Genomic DNA, 13,807 nt, shown 5'->3' on the forward strand with positions numbered 1-13,807 from the left:
TAACTTGTACATTGTGTGGGGGAAAGTTCTGCAACACCATTCTGGCATTCCACTCCTTGCTATGTGATGCTTGCTGCCTTCCACGCATGGCTAAAGAAGAGGTTTCATTAGCAAGCATTATTGTGATTCTGTTCTTGTGCTTTTGACTTCACTGCTTGGGGAGAGTATATGTTTCTCGGCAACATTGCGTTAGCACAGTGCTGGCAGATCAGCCGCCCAGAATAGCAAGACCATCGGATCAGCCTCTTGGAAGAACTTTGGCTAACTTAATGGCAGGTACTAAATTATGAATCTGGAGAAGAGGCGAAAGTGATTTAAAAGACTGATATAGAAACCATGCTGTTGCCCTCATCACCTCATATACTAAATGTAAGTTCTGAAATGGAAAAAAATAAAGAATAAGAGTTAATTGCAGCATTGGAAGAAACCATCCCCAAACTACTTGGAAGATTTATAAAAGCATGTATACAAGCAACTGCTGTCATTAATATGGTTAGATTATGCATGCTGTAAGCGAGACTGCAGCAAAATGTTGCAGAATGGAGTGCTCCTATTCAGGGTTCCTCGCAGCCATACCCATTTCCATGATACTCCCTTCCACACCTCCTGGTCCCATCCCTGCTAGCAATAATCAGTCTGCATCGCAGGCTCACTAGGTGGTAGCTGTTTCCCCCTGAGGATTTCTTGTACTTCTCCAAACCCTGACATTTCCCTCAAAGCTGCTGATACCCTCATCATGTCTGTGAATGGCAATGTTTTAGCTACATAAGGCCCATGCTTGGAGAACAGATTTCCTACTAGTATCTAGGGTTGATCCAGTTCTGTGTATTTGAAGCAAATAAAGATAAAGGAAACAATGCCAGGAAAAAGAAATTAAGAATGGGGGGGGGGGGGACCTGATACAGTTCTTACAACCTGCTGGGGATAACGGCAGCAAATATTAGAAGGCCAGCAATATGAGGAAACATCCGTTTAATCAACAGAAATATATTACTGGCTAAGAGATTACATGGGGGGGTGGACAAAAGCAGTAAGTTTCAGTGACTAATTCTGATCATACTATTTCTATTTAAATCAATGATTCCCAAACTCCCCCCCCCCCAAAAAAAAAAATCAGGGCAAACTTAAAAAAGGGGGGGTCAGATTTAACTTTTAAAAAATCACCTGGTTAAGATTAAGTTTGAATACAGATATGTTAAACCTACCTATATTTATAGGTTGCTTTGAAATGATTCAATGACAACCTAGAAAACACACTAAGTTAAAGGTCCTAGGCTACACCTTGTTGAAGTTAAACCAGCCTGGGTGTGATCAGCGACTGGATGGGTGGTCATCTAAGAACCACGTGTAGACCACCTTGGGTTCTGTGACCGTAGAAAAGCAGGATATTACTATATTTTATTTTTTTAAAAACTGCTTTTCTGCAAATAAGGAATCATGGGGAAAGAACCTGTTTTTCAGATCAAGCATCATCAATATGACACAATACTTAACCATTCCTTTTATTTTCTGGTGTGAATGCTGTTGCTTACGTAGCCAAAAAGGAACAACTTGTATATAAAAGGGATCAACAGAAGCATTGTTTTTTTAAAAAAAGAACAACTGGATTTTTCTTGGAGTAGAGGGGAAGAAACACAACAAGTAATTCTTTAACCCCAGCAATGAGCCCTGTCAACCTTGCTGTTATTTTACATGGGAATAGTCCAAGTCAGTTTTCTTTAATTACTGAAGGCAATTCCTAGGTTGCTCAGAAATGCCCTTCTGAACAGTGAATATCCCTTCCTTCTATCCAAGCAGCCCCATAAGAGAACTACAGGTTGTAGGTTCAATTCCGGTATGGGACAACTGTATATTCCTGCATTGCAGCGGGTTGGACTAGATGATCCTCAAGATCCCTTCCAACTCTTTAACTCTATGATTCTACTGTTCCTGGAACCACATTCCAGGTAGACGAAGGGTACAGAGCAAGAGGCAGAGACGTAGATTGTTAGCATAAGGTCAAACATTGCAGATCGGTCAACACACACTCCTGGGCCAAACTAAGCCTCTTAACAGAATGATGTGCGTGCACTCTCTCCCTCTCTCACACACACAGCCAACCTCAAGGTGAAAGAAGGGTGTTTATCTCCAAATAATGGGGCTCCAGTCACCCCACTCACCCCTGCTCCCTTCTCGAAAGCGGCTCTCAAAAAAAAAGCCTAGTTGCAGGCCAGTATTGTATTCTGCATTTGAAAACGACTGTGATGTTTGGTGGAAAGAAGTATAAACAAAAGACAAAAACTCCACAATCATCATTCTCAGTGTAGATAAGTAAGTAACGGAATGGGGATGAACACAGCAGGTGCTGTATTGTACTGATGCAAGCTGGCAGACCTTCTCTGTGAAAGACTAGAGGAAAGAATGACACCATCACAGGCCCTAGACAACCATGACAAGGGTATCCCTGGCAACGACACAAGCCAGTAGCGTTACCTCAAGTTAAGACTAAAGATTCTTTGGGACCCACCCCACAAACAAACCGTTATTGACTTTCTTTCTAAACATCCACAGTCTGCAACATTTCTCTCTCCACCGCCACCCCAGAGAACACATGCTTTCCACAACTTCCATAAACTAGTTAGCATCTAAGGCTAACGTTTTTAGGGTTTTAACTCTGGCAGATAGATTGCTTTGTGACTTTAGCTGGTCTTATTGCTAGGTTTGTTCTGATGATTTATGGCTGTTTTACGAAGCTTCATAGAATCTGTAGCTTGAACCCTGCCATGGGAATCCATCACAATGAAGGGTAAGTTATAAACGTTCTCAATAAAATAAACAAATGAATAAGTCTGCTGGTGGGTGTGGGTGTTTGTTTTCAAGTATCAATTTAACACTTGTAGGAGAGAGGATGGACGAAATATATGGTGACTTTTGGGGATGGGGGGAGGCTTAAAACACCACTCCAAAATATGCTGATATTGCAAGAGCTCTTATGCTGCTTGGCAAGGACATGTAATCAAATTGAGTTGGCAGGGCTGGTGGAGGACAATGGATCACTCAAGTGTTGCATATATATTATAAAGCAAGAGGTATTGACCTGCATCACTGCACCTTGTGATCTGGTTGTAATATTCCATCCTGCCTCACTGTTGTTCAGTAACGGAACCTTTTTTCCCCTGCATGGAGGTCTCAACATTCTTTATCCAGTGGCTCTTGTAATTGGTGAATACTGTATTCTGGAAGATTCACGAAGAAACGAAATGTGAAATCAGGAGGATAGGAACAAAATGAGAATGAATTGGCTCTGCTTGTCACTGGTTCTGGCTCCACCTGCTGCTACCTTCCCTGCCTTTTGCCCTATCTGTCTCAATGGGCATCAGCAACCAGCGCTCATTGCACTGTTGGGAGGTTGAATGAAGAGCAAAAAAAATATCCTTCACATCACCAAAGCCTTGATTTTTTCAGAGGGTAGAATCCAATTGCTGCCCTTGCACTTTCAGGAGGGCTTGTGATCCAACAACTGCCTGGGAAGGAGGAGATGATTTCTGCCTATACCACTCCCCCTCCACCCTCTAAAGCCTTCCACACCACCTCCCACCCTGTTCTGAAAGTTTTCCCCATCTCTCTGGAGCCAATTTTCAAAGGCTGCTGGGGGGGGGGGCAGGGAATCAGCAGAAATTACCTCCCCTCTTATTTTGTTTGTGGAGGCATCCACTGGATCTGAACTCTTCCCATAAACTTAAGAACACCAACAGGATTCCACCCATATTCTGCAGCGTGAAATTAACTGAGATCCACTCTCACAAGCATTTCCAATGAGCGAAATGCCTTGCGAAGGGACAGATTTACAGATATCCAATAAATTGCTACCAATGAAAAGCTCAAATTATTAGCGTATCAAGCAACCCAGACAGTCTACCCCTATTGATAAATGCCACCATTCAAACTTTAATAGAATGATTCACTAGCCAAACATGTGACAGAAATGTTGGTTTTCTTTATCACACTTTTTTACTTCTACCAGGCAATCAGATTTAAAATGCTACACTTGATTAATCAGTGGAAACTACTCAGGCTCTTTTCAAGCATGAATTTAATGCTCACAAAAGCAAAAGATTAGGTTTGACTGGAGCCAGGACTGCCAGGATATTGCAGGTATTCTTCAAATGAAGCTTTAGTCCTTTTACCCTTCTAGCACCAGAACAAAATAGGGTCTACCAACAGCAATTCTTCAGTGAACTTTAGGAGATTTACGACACAATCTTGGACATGTCTACTTGGAAGTGAGGTTCCACTTAATTCAACAAGGCATACTCCCAGGAAACTGTGTAAAACAGTAGCAATCCTATACACATTAATCTAGAAGCAAGTCTCACTGAATTTTGAATAGACATGGAAACCAAGGAATAACTAAATAGACTGTGGGGAGGTGGAGGAGAGAGTATGAGCACATGTCTCCTTTGGCATGGTGTGTCTGATAAATTCTAAATAGAAAAGTGGTACAAAACCAATATAGAATGCAATAATCAGTGCCAAGTAAATCTTCCAATTCAAATTTCACTCAAACCTACGGAAATTGCACCAAAGGAGGCATCTGATGGATAGAGCCCCACAGCAACTTAGTTTTCCCACCTAACTTCATCTGAGATGGCTTGCAATGAGAACATTAAAAGGAATACAATAATAAAGATATACGTTATACTACCTCATATTATAAAGAACAGTGATCACAGCAATTATTTGGTTTGATTTGGAATGGATTTGGTTCAGATTTTATTATTTAGTTTGAATTGTATGTGTCATTATCACCTTAAAAGCAACAGAGGCCAGCTGAAGATTTTTTTTGCCCCAATTAATTGGGAAGCATCTTCTTAATCAAGTGTTTTAGTAAATTAATATGATTGGCATATATACTGTACTTTTTTCCATGTATAAGATGAGGGGTTATTTTACTAGAAATTTATGTTAAAAATAGGGGTTCATCTTATACACGGATAGTGAATAGGGGTGACGTCGGACTGGTTGCTGCCGCGAACTGGAGATTGTCAGGGGCTATTTGTGATGTTATTTGTGGCTGCAGCAAAGGCTGGTTTTGATTGGCTATTGCTGCGGTAATAGGGCGGGCGATGGGCAGCTTAAAAAGCTCAACAACTCTGGGCCACCCCCCAAAAGAAGCTCAACAACTCTGGGCTGTTTCGATTGCAAGCAGAAAGTTCAACTTTATGAGCTACTGAGATTTTATTAGTTATATTCTCACCTCCAAATTTGTCTGTAGGCCATTTGAAAATCACAAGACAGAATTCAGTCTGCCAGTTATCAAAGTAATTATCTGGGAACCCTCCTTGTCTTACCTTAGGTATTCATACACCTGTGAAAGCATGAGTCAATAACCATATTTCAAAATGGGCAATCACAGATGTGAAATAAGATTCCTTGTGATGCATCATACAAAATTTCATCATAGCAACAGAGTCAGGCAACCTCAAAATGCATTTCCAACTCCTTTCCCCCCCACTTTAATAGTCTACACGCCTAACCATTTCTGTTAAGTGCTCCATTTAAGTTATTGGTATGCAACTTGTGTACATATCTGCACACACAGAGTTTGCACTCTACCAACACTAATATTTTCCTATTGCTCCCTCAGTAAAATATGTGGAGAATCCTGCACACTTTGCCATTCAATCCCATGGATAGCCTGTCTATTTTTCAGATTGAAAAGTTCCTAGCTGCCACCCACACATTTTCACCCATCAGCTCAAAGATTATTATTAATGTCTATAAAGGCAGGGATAAGGGTGGGGTATACATATATAACTACAAGGAGTGCAATCCAGGCAAAAAATAAATTCCTTTGATTTCAAAGGAAGAGAATTAAAGTACATGCTAGTTCCCTCAGCAAAATCAAAAGGACACTGAACTTCTGGTTTATTGCACCCTACAATGTTTAAATTCCAGAGATTCAAACTGGATTGTAAAAAAATCAGTAAATCCACTATCAACATGCACAACAAAACAAACCACTTAGGCCAGGCTTCCTCAACCTCGGCCCTCCAGATGTTTTGAGACTACAATTCCCACCATCCCTGACCTCTGGTCCTGCTAGCTAGGGATCATGGGCGTTGTAGGCCAAAAACATCTGGAGGGCCAAGGTTGAAGAAGCCTGGTCTAAGTTAAAACCTATTATTATGTCCCATATCTATTGCCCAGTGTATCATAGAGACATAGAGGCTTTGACAAGCTCCTCTTTTGTTTCCCAATCTAATAACAGATTGTACATTTTAGACAAAAGCTTTTCTTTGTTTTGTAGAAGTTCTTTTTCAAATTGTGAGCTGTGGTCCGAAAAACCATTTTTCCTGTTTATTTCAAACATTTCATGTAACTGATGATATTGTAACCAACCCATAACATGGCTCCTTACATTTTCCACTGATTTCAGTTTAGGTTTCCCCTCTGTAAAAATGCAGCAATTCCCTGTAAAAAAGATAAAGAAAAAGCCCTGTTCTCATCTTGCCTGCCTGGGTAGCAGGGCCTCCTCCATTAGACTTTAAGGCATGTGATGGCTCTTTCAGTACCAAAAGCGACATCTATCATCTAAAGGAAAAGTAATAACCTCCAATACTTTAAAGAAACAATAGGGACACTTATTCTACAAATAACCAAGGGTCCATTAGCAAAGCAGTTACTGTTAAACCTACTTTATCACAGTCCTGCTCTCCTCAACACATTCTTCTGAGCACTGGCCACCCTCTCTCCAGCTCCTCCTGACGCCAGTGTCGGATCTGATGATCTGTTCTGATGTCACAGAGGAGTTTTACAGGCAGGAGTGTCACAGACTCACTTTGCCATTGGCTTAGCTCTAATTTCACAGAAAGAGACCAGGGAGATGGGTCATTAAGCAGGACTTCGGAAAACTTAAAAATGTGTATCAAACACTCCTTAAGCAACTTTTCCTAAATGTAACCACTTCATCCTTGTACACACGCTGTGGGCTTTTAAAAATCTATGCCTCTCAGCAGGTGAAGACAGTCAAGTGGTTTTGGAGACCATGAAAATAACCATCATGTCCTATAACTAGACACAAATAATCACATTTTCATATGTATCTAGCATATCAAGGTCTACAACATCGAAGTTTTTGGAATATGGTACATTCTTGGCTAGCTGCAGCACTGAATTCTGCAGTAAGATTTGACAACATTATATACCACCTAAATAGAAAATGTCGAGAAAGTTCCTGTAATAGGTAGAAATTAAAAACCTATCAACTATTCCTAAGAGCAGAGGAAAATATGTACATCAATTATTCAAGAGTTATGATATATTGCTAAATGATAACTATTAAGGCAGTGTCACCCAATACTTATTAAAACTTGGTTACATTTTGGTATTATGCACTAGGGACATTGTCCAAAGCTCTGTAACTCACGAAAAACAAAATCATTGGAATCTAAGTGATAATGAAATAATAAAAAAGAAACACTAAACCATTATATATACATGAAAGCATATATATGAGTATATGTCCATAAAATAGAAAATTATAAAATGCACTTTATTTTAAAAAAATGAAGTTACCCAAACAATACCAATGCAGTGGTACCTCCGGTTAGGAACTTAATTCGTTCCGGAGGTCCGTTCTTAACCTGAAACCATTCTTAACATGAGGCATGCTTTTGCTAATGGGGCCACCTGCTACTGCTGCACTGCAGCTGCGCGACTTTTGCTTGCATCCCGGGGCAAAGTTCGCAACAAGGAGCATCTACTTCTGGGTTAGCGGAGCTCATTACCCGAAGCGTTTGTAAGGAGGACAGTACGTAACCTGAGGTTCCACTGTAATAGCTTACAATATCTTTGGGATTATATCCTGTTTCACGCTTCTTCAGAATCAAATTGGAGAATTATTCACAGATGGCAGCCATTGATCTCATTATTACCTCAATTTTTCCTTAATTTCTTTCAGGAATATGCTATTCCTGTTAATTGTAATTCTTCCACATACGCCTAATCATTTCAGTTCAACATTAAATGGTTGTTACTCCAAAAGCTGTAATCCAGAAGTGGAGAATTCTTGAATGTTAGACAGTGACCTCCTGCTGCCCACAGCTTTGTCTATACACTTGTTCTATTTTATGAATTTAGGGGAAATTGCAAGAAAGAGCAGTTTTATGATCATGAATAGTTGGGAGGCCAATAAGTGTTTTCCTGACTCTTCTTTCTCAAGACTTTTACAAAGGTTTTATAAACTACTCTATGAATTTTATCAAAGGTGAAAGGTATAAACTCCTAAAATTAAACAGTAATAAAGACAAAGTAAAAAGAGGTAGGAAAATAGGAGTTTAATAAATTCAGGGTTTGTGGGACACACCATGTGATCTATAGTCCCAGAACACTCTGGCATGTTGAACTGCTTGCAGTTTCAATGTCCACCAGCGTGGACACCCAAATTCACAGATGACAAGGTGTCATGAACTAGACTAGAAGAGTGAGATTTCATATGGCAGGGATCAAACTTGGAGAGCTTTTTTGTGTAGACACACATGCCTGCTAGGAGGAAAAACTAAATCCTGCTAGAAGAAAAACTAATTTGGGTGGAAGACTTTCAAATTTAATTTCTGTGGCTTTATGACCATAAAACTTGTCTCCCCTCCATATTATTCTCATGAGAAATCTCTTTTCCGGAAACTGTGGTGATAATCAGGGAAGAAAGGAAGTGAGCAGGGGGCTGTTAAACCAAAAGAGAGGTTCATTTGTTAAATTAGAACAAACGGAACACAAATTCTACCAAATATTATTAACCAGGAAGGGCAAGAATACAGATGGTCACCCACACTTGTCCAAGTACCCTGAACTGCACCCACAGAAACTCATCCAAGGGCATCTGACCAGACTGCTTTGTAGACACCCCAAGAGACTGACCTACCATGACAGTAGAGTCTGCATCTCTATGGATACAAGTGATTTTACCCTAAAAATGTCTAGCAAATAAGTCACAACAGGCTATTGAGAGCTCTGACTTTCTTTGGGCCAGGATATAAACCACCACACCACACTACACTCTACATTGCTCTGCTGCACACCAAATCAAGGACAAACTTGCAGCACAGAAGTCAGCACACCTTCTTTGCTGACTTCACTGCCACAGAGTAGGCTAGATAATCCACACGTATCTGTGTTCAGTTGTATTCATTTGGAGTCTTTATCCGCTTGCGTTCTAGCAGTCTTCTAGCCTGCTTCATCAGCCTCCGCTCCAGGGAATACCACTTTTGCTTCAACAAGGTTTTGTCACAAGTGTCTAGCACAAAAGCCAGATAATGGTGGGATTGGCACTACTACAGATGCCACATAATACCTGTTCTTCCTATGGCAGACAGCACCATTTTTGCATGTTCTTTTTTGTTAACACGGAGTGGGATTCAACTACGTTGTTGTTGCACAGAACAAGGTCTGCTCACACAACGGGACTCTCCCTTCCTCTGCACTCCCTGAATCTGTTTTGGAGGGTTGAGAGAAAACCCATAGCAGGTTTAGGGTGTGCATGGGGTAAGAATTGGGTGAGGGAAGTCTCATTGCGCAAGTGGACCTCATAGAATTCCACCCACAACAACTATGTAGATCTTTAGTTGCATGGAGAATGACAGCTACTGGGTGTGTTTTTGGCGTTTCTCGTTTTCTGGTTGCGACAGAAGTTTAAAAGCTCCACTAAATTAATAATGCATCAAACAGAGGGTTTGACTCTACCTTATCAGTGATAGCAGTCTACCTAAAACAAAGATAGTCAGTGTCATGCCATCCAAATGTTTAAGAATACAACTCCCATCAGCCCCAGTCACTATGACTAATAACCAGGGATAATGGGAGTTGTAGTCCAAAAATCAGGGATGAAGAACCTTATGCCCTCCAACTCCCATCAGCCACAGCCAACAGGGCCAATGGTCAGGGATTGTGGGAAATGTAGTTCAGCAACTTATGGAAGGCCACAAATTTTCCTATGTCAGGTCCTCTATGTAGGTGATCTGCCATATTCAAGGGAAGAGGAATGTGGATCTTTGAGTAAAGACAGGTAAGATAGGTAGATAGATAAGAGATAAATAGATGATAGATAGGTGTGCGTATATATAGATATAGATATACACACACATAAACTTACCAACTAGGCTAAACTAACATGAGAGCTCTATATTCAGACTTGCTTCGGAAGCAATATTTTTCTCTATATAAATAAGGACATATTTAAAGCGGTGAGAGAATTTATTCTGTTACACTCCATAGATCCCATGGTTACATATTACTATTGTACCACACATCTGCACCCAATGTTTGGTTTAAAAAACAACCATTCACTGTGACTTGCCACAATAATTCAGGTAATTAGTTCATCACAGGGTAGTCTGGTCAGCAATATGGGCTCACAGACGAGATATCTGACGTGTGTTGCAGCAACTATCTAATCTACATACAGTGGAAAACACACATTTCACTTGATATGCTGTAACATTTTACCTATGAAGCCACAGAGCCTTCTCTGTGGTGACCCCCCCCCCCCGGAATGCCCTCCCAGGCATCAACCCAGGCCAACCTTCTGCCATCAGGCAAATATGTTTTGATTCTCCAGGGCATTTTATCAGTGCTAACTGTCTTGCTTTCAGTGTTCATCCTTACGTGGGTGGGATGGTTATTTTATTTTTAAGTATGGTGGTATTTTTTGCAGATGAACACTTTTAACACATTTATTTCATTTTAATTGAGTTTTATTGTATTGCAAATCACTTTGGGGTTCCGTCTGTGAAACACAAATTGAATAAATCTAATCTGTTCAGAGAGAACAATGTTCTCATACTAAAAGTAGAATGGCAAGTACGTATACCTTAATTTTAAGGCCCTTGCCCTTTAACAGACCAGTGTCTACTGATTCATTTATAAGCACAGATGGGGAAATTAAAAGCAAAAACCTCTTAATTCTCTCAAAACTCCCAGGGACAAAATAACTGAGTAGGACGGGCCCTCAGGAAGCATCTCTTGCATCTCAAACACATGAAATCGAGACAGCCTGGCGGAAAGGATATAGTCTTTTCCAGTTTCTGTCACTAACAATTCCAACCGCTGAGCATCCCTGCGACTGAAGAAATGCCTGTTAACAATTCCTATACAGTACAATCCCAGGCCACAAATATAAAGGCTAAAGAGAAAGTATTGAGTCTAAAAAGAGTCCACCCCACGATATGGAAGCCCCTCCTTATCTTGCAACACCACAGATATCCAAGCAAAGCGGCAACGTACAAGCCCAGAAAGCATACCTCCAATTTCACAATCCTTCGGAGAAGCAGATGGGGGCCTGAAGCACAACCGTAGGGAAGGGTGTGTGTAAAGAGCCAAGGGCTGCTTCAGCATCGCAAGGCTAACCCCTGGTGTGTTTAAAAAAAACAAAAACCCGAAGAGAAACTCAGCCAAAAAGTAAAAAAAAAAACCCACATACCCACTGAAGAAATCCGGCAGACATAGTTCTCCCCTCACTACCACAGCACGGAAGCAATTAGGGAAACGGAGGAAATTAAGGGAGGAGGGGACGCTACTACCCGTACCATCCAGCGCTCTGAAGGCAGCGGCTCGCACAATGCAGAGGGGCGAGGGCGAGGGGGGAAAGGAGACTAATCCATTAAGGTTCCCCGGGGGAGGGAACGGGGTGCAGGAAGAAGTTGGCAGCCGGAGAACGAGGCTTGCGAGGGGGAGGGAGGCGCCCGAGGAAGGACTGCAGCAAGGAGAGGGCTGCGTGGAGGGGCTGGGGAAGGAATAAAGGAGGAAGGCGGGGAGAGGGGGAGAGGGGGGGCGGGCAAGCAGGCTGAGCCCAGCGGAGCCACCTGCGAAGAAGGGCAAGCCGGGGCCGGCGCTGTGCCAGGGGAGAAAGGGGTGAAAGGGTCTCTCCTCACGGGAAAGGGAGGAGAGGAACCCGATCTGCCGGCAGCTGCACGGACCCGCCTGCACCACCCGATCCCTTGCCGGAGCAGTACAAACCTGCAGCTGCAGCAGCAGCCGACGCCGCCTCGCCTCCTTCCTCCTTTCCTTGCCCCGCGGCTGCCCTGGCTCAGCTCCGACCCAAGAGCCGCGGCCACCTCCGCCGCCGCCGCCTTCCCCCGAGGAGGAGGAGCAGCGCCGCCACCTCTTTCCCTCAGCGCCGGCTACCGCAATTGGGGCCGCCGCCTCTGGCACTGCGGCGGCGCTTCGGAGGGCTGCTCCGAGGAGGAGGCGGGCGGGCGGGAAGCCTGGGGTCGCGGCGGCGCCGGGCTCCGGTGCGGAGAGCCGAGGGCATGGAGTGCGGCAGACCCAGCTGCCCGTGTGTGTGTGTGTGTGTGTGAAAGCGAGAGATGTGGGGTGTGTGTGTGCGATTGTGTGCTCCCAGCAGCCGCTACTTCCTGTGCAGCGACAGTTCAGTTCCTCCCGGGCCACCGGGGGCAGGAGAGTTGGGTTGGAAGCGAGAGGAGGAGGTGGAGGAGGGCGCCGCCGCTGCAGAGGACGCCTTGGCTCCTAGGCAGCCGGGTTCCTGGCGTTTGCAAGCCCGCCTGCAAGGGAACCCGCGCTTGCATCAAGGCCGGTCCTCCCGGGCGGCGGGAGGCATTGTTCCCTGACGACGCCGCCTCCTCTCCATCCCTCCCCACTTTCCAGGCGCGCACGCCTATCCAGAAGTACCGCGGAGCTGGAGAGCCGCGGCCTCCGCAGTTCTAGCCCGAGTCCCGTTCACTGGGGTGGGGTGAGGAGGAGGAGGAACAACGCCCGCAGGCCGCTCCATCTCGCCGCGGCGGCGGCGGACCCTCCGCCTGCTTCTTCTCAGGCTTATGGGGGGCGAAGGATGGTGGGGGGAGAGATAGGCAAGAGCCGCGTCACGGATGCAAGATTTCATCCTCGGACGTCGTAGGCTGTTTCAAAGGACTTCCACGCTGCAACCCGCGCGCCCCAGTAGTTGCCATCATCCCGTAATGCAGATTCAACTCCCAATGACCTTAAGTCTTTGTGTGCAACAGGGTTCCCCCCACCGAGGATGAAGCGTCCTAAATGGGCACTATCGCATGCAGTTTAAAATAGGCCCTTCAGTCGTTCAAAACGGACTTGTGGAGTGCCGCTTCGGTGTTGCCACGCTTAGCCTCCGCATGTTCACTACTGCCATTTGAACAGGAGCACACACTGGGACACGCCTGCACTGGGGGTAGCATTTGGTGGTGACCCACAGAGCTTGGATGGGGTGGTGTGTGGGAGCCCTGCTGCCGCACCCTATAGGGCCTGTGCATGTGTGTGTGCAAAGCTGGGGGCCACAGACAGTAATTGTTGGGAACATGAACCAGTGGCGTAGCATGGTTTGTCAGCACCCGGGGCAAGGCAAGTAATTTGTGCCCCCTAACCTGTGGATTTGCACCCCCTAACCTGTGGATTTGCGCCCCCTAACCCCCAGATGTTGCGCCCGGTGCGGCCAGCCCCCCCCCTGCACCCCCCACGCTACGCCACTGACATGAACTACATATGAGCATTCACTCTTGCCCTGGGCTCTTCCTTTTTCTTACATTGGGATAAGGGAATAGGGATCAGATTGTGCTTCTCCTTAGTACCTCTTCCATATTCCAAATCCCTTGTGGCAAAACTTTTGTTGACTGATGTTTTAATGTATTTTTAATCTTTGCTGGAAGCTGCCCAGAGTGGCTGGGGAAACCCAGCCAGGTGGGCGGGTGTAAATAATAAATTATTATTATTATTTCTGTTTCCTGGGGCTTAGTCTTAACAGGTCTTCTGACTGACCTGTTTCTGCTGGTCTCCTCTCCTCAGGAAGGCCTCATGGAGTTGT

At 44.2% G+C, this 13,807-nt stretch overlaps 1 protein-coding gene across 6 annotated transcripts in view; it reads right to left on the reverse strand.

The window, feature by feature from the left end:
- The window catches only part of AGPAT3 (1-acylglycerol-3-phosphate O-acyltransferase 3), a 71,400-nt gene extending 58,800 nt beyond the window's left edge, over positions 1–12,600 (reverse strand). Inside the window, exons 1-2 of one of the 6 annotated variants that reach the window (XM_081909243.1) lie at positions 6,678–6,763; positions 3,091–3,215 (exon numbers count right to left, since the gene is read on the reverse strand). The gene's annotated coding sequence lies outside the window, so the exon portion shown is untranslated. Of the gene's footprint in view, positions 1–3,076; positions 3,216–6,677; positions 6,804–11,276; positions 11,395–11,561; positions 11,711–11,991 lie in introns of those variants that run through there. The other 5 variants (XM_081909242.1, XM_081909241.1, XM_081909245.1 and 2 more) reach the window with 5 other exon arrangements.
- Between the last annotated feature and the right edge of the window lie 1,207 nt (positions 12,601–13,807).

The sequence above is a fragment of the Podarcis melisellensis genome (assembly GCF_964234715.1).
Source record: "Podarcis melisellensis genome assembly, chromosome: 4".
In the NCBI taxonomy this organism is placed as follows: domain Eukaryota; kingdom Metazoa; phylum Chordata; class Lepidosauria; order Squamata; family Lacertidae; genus Podarcis; species Podarcis melisellensis.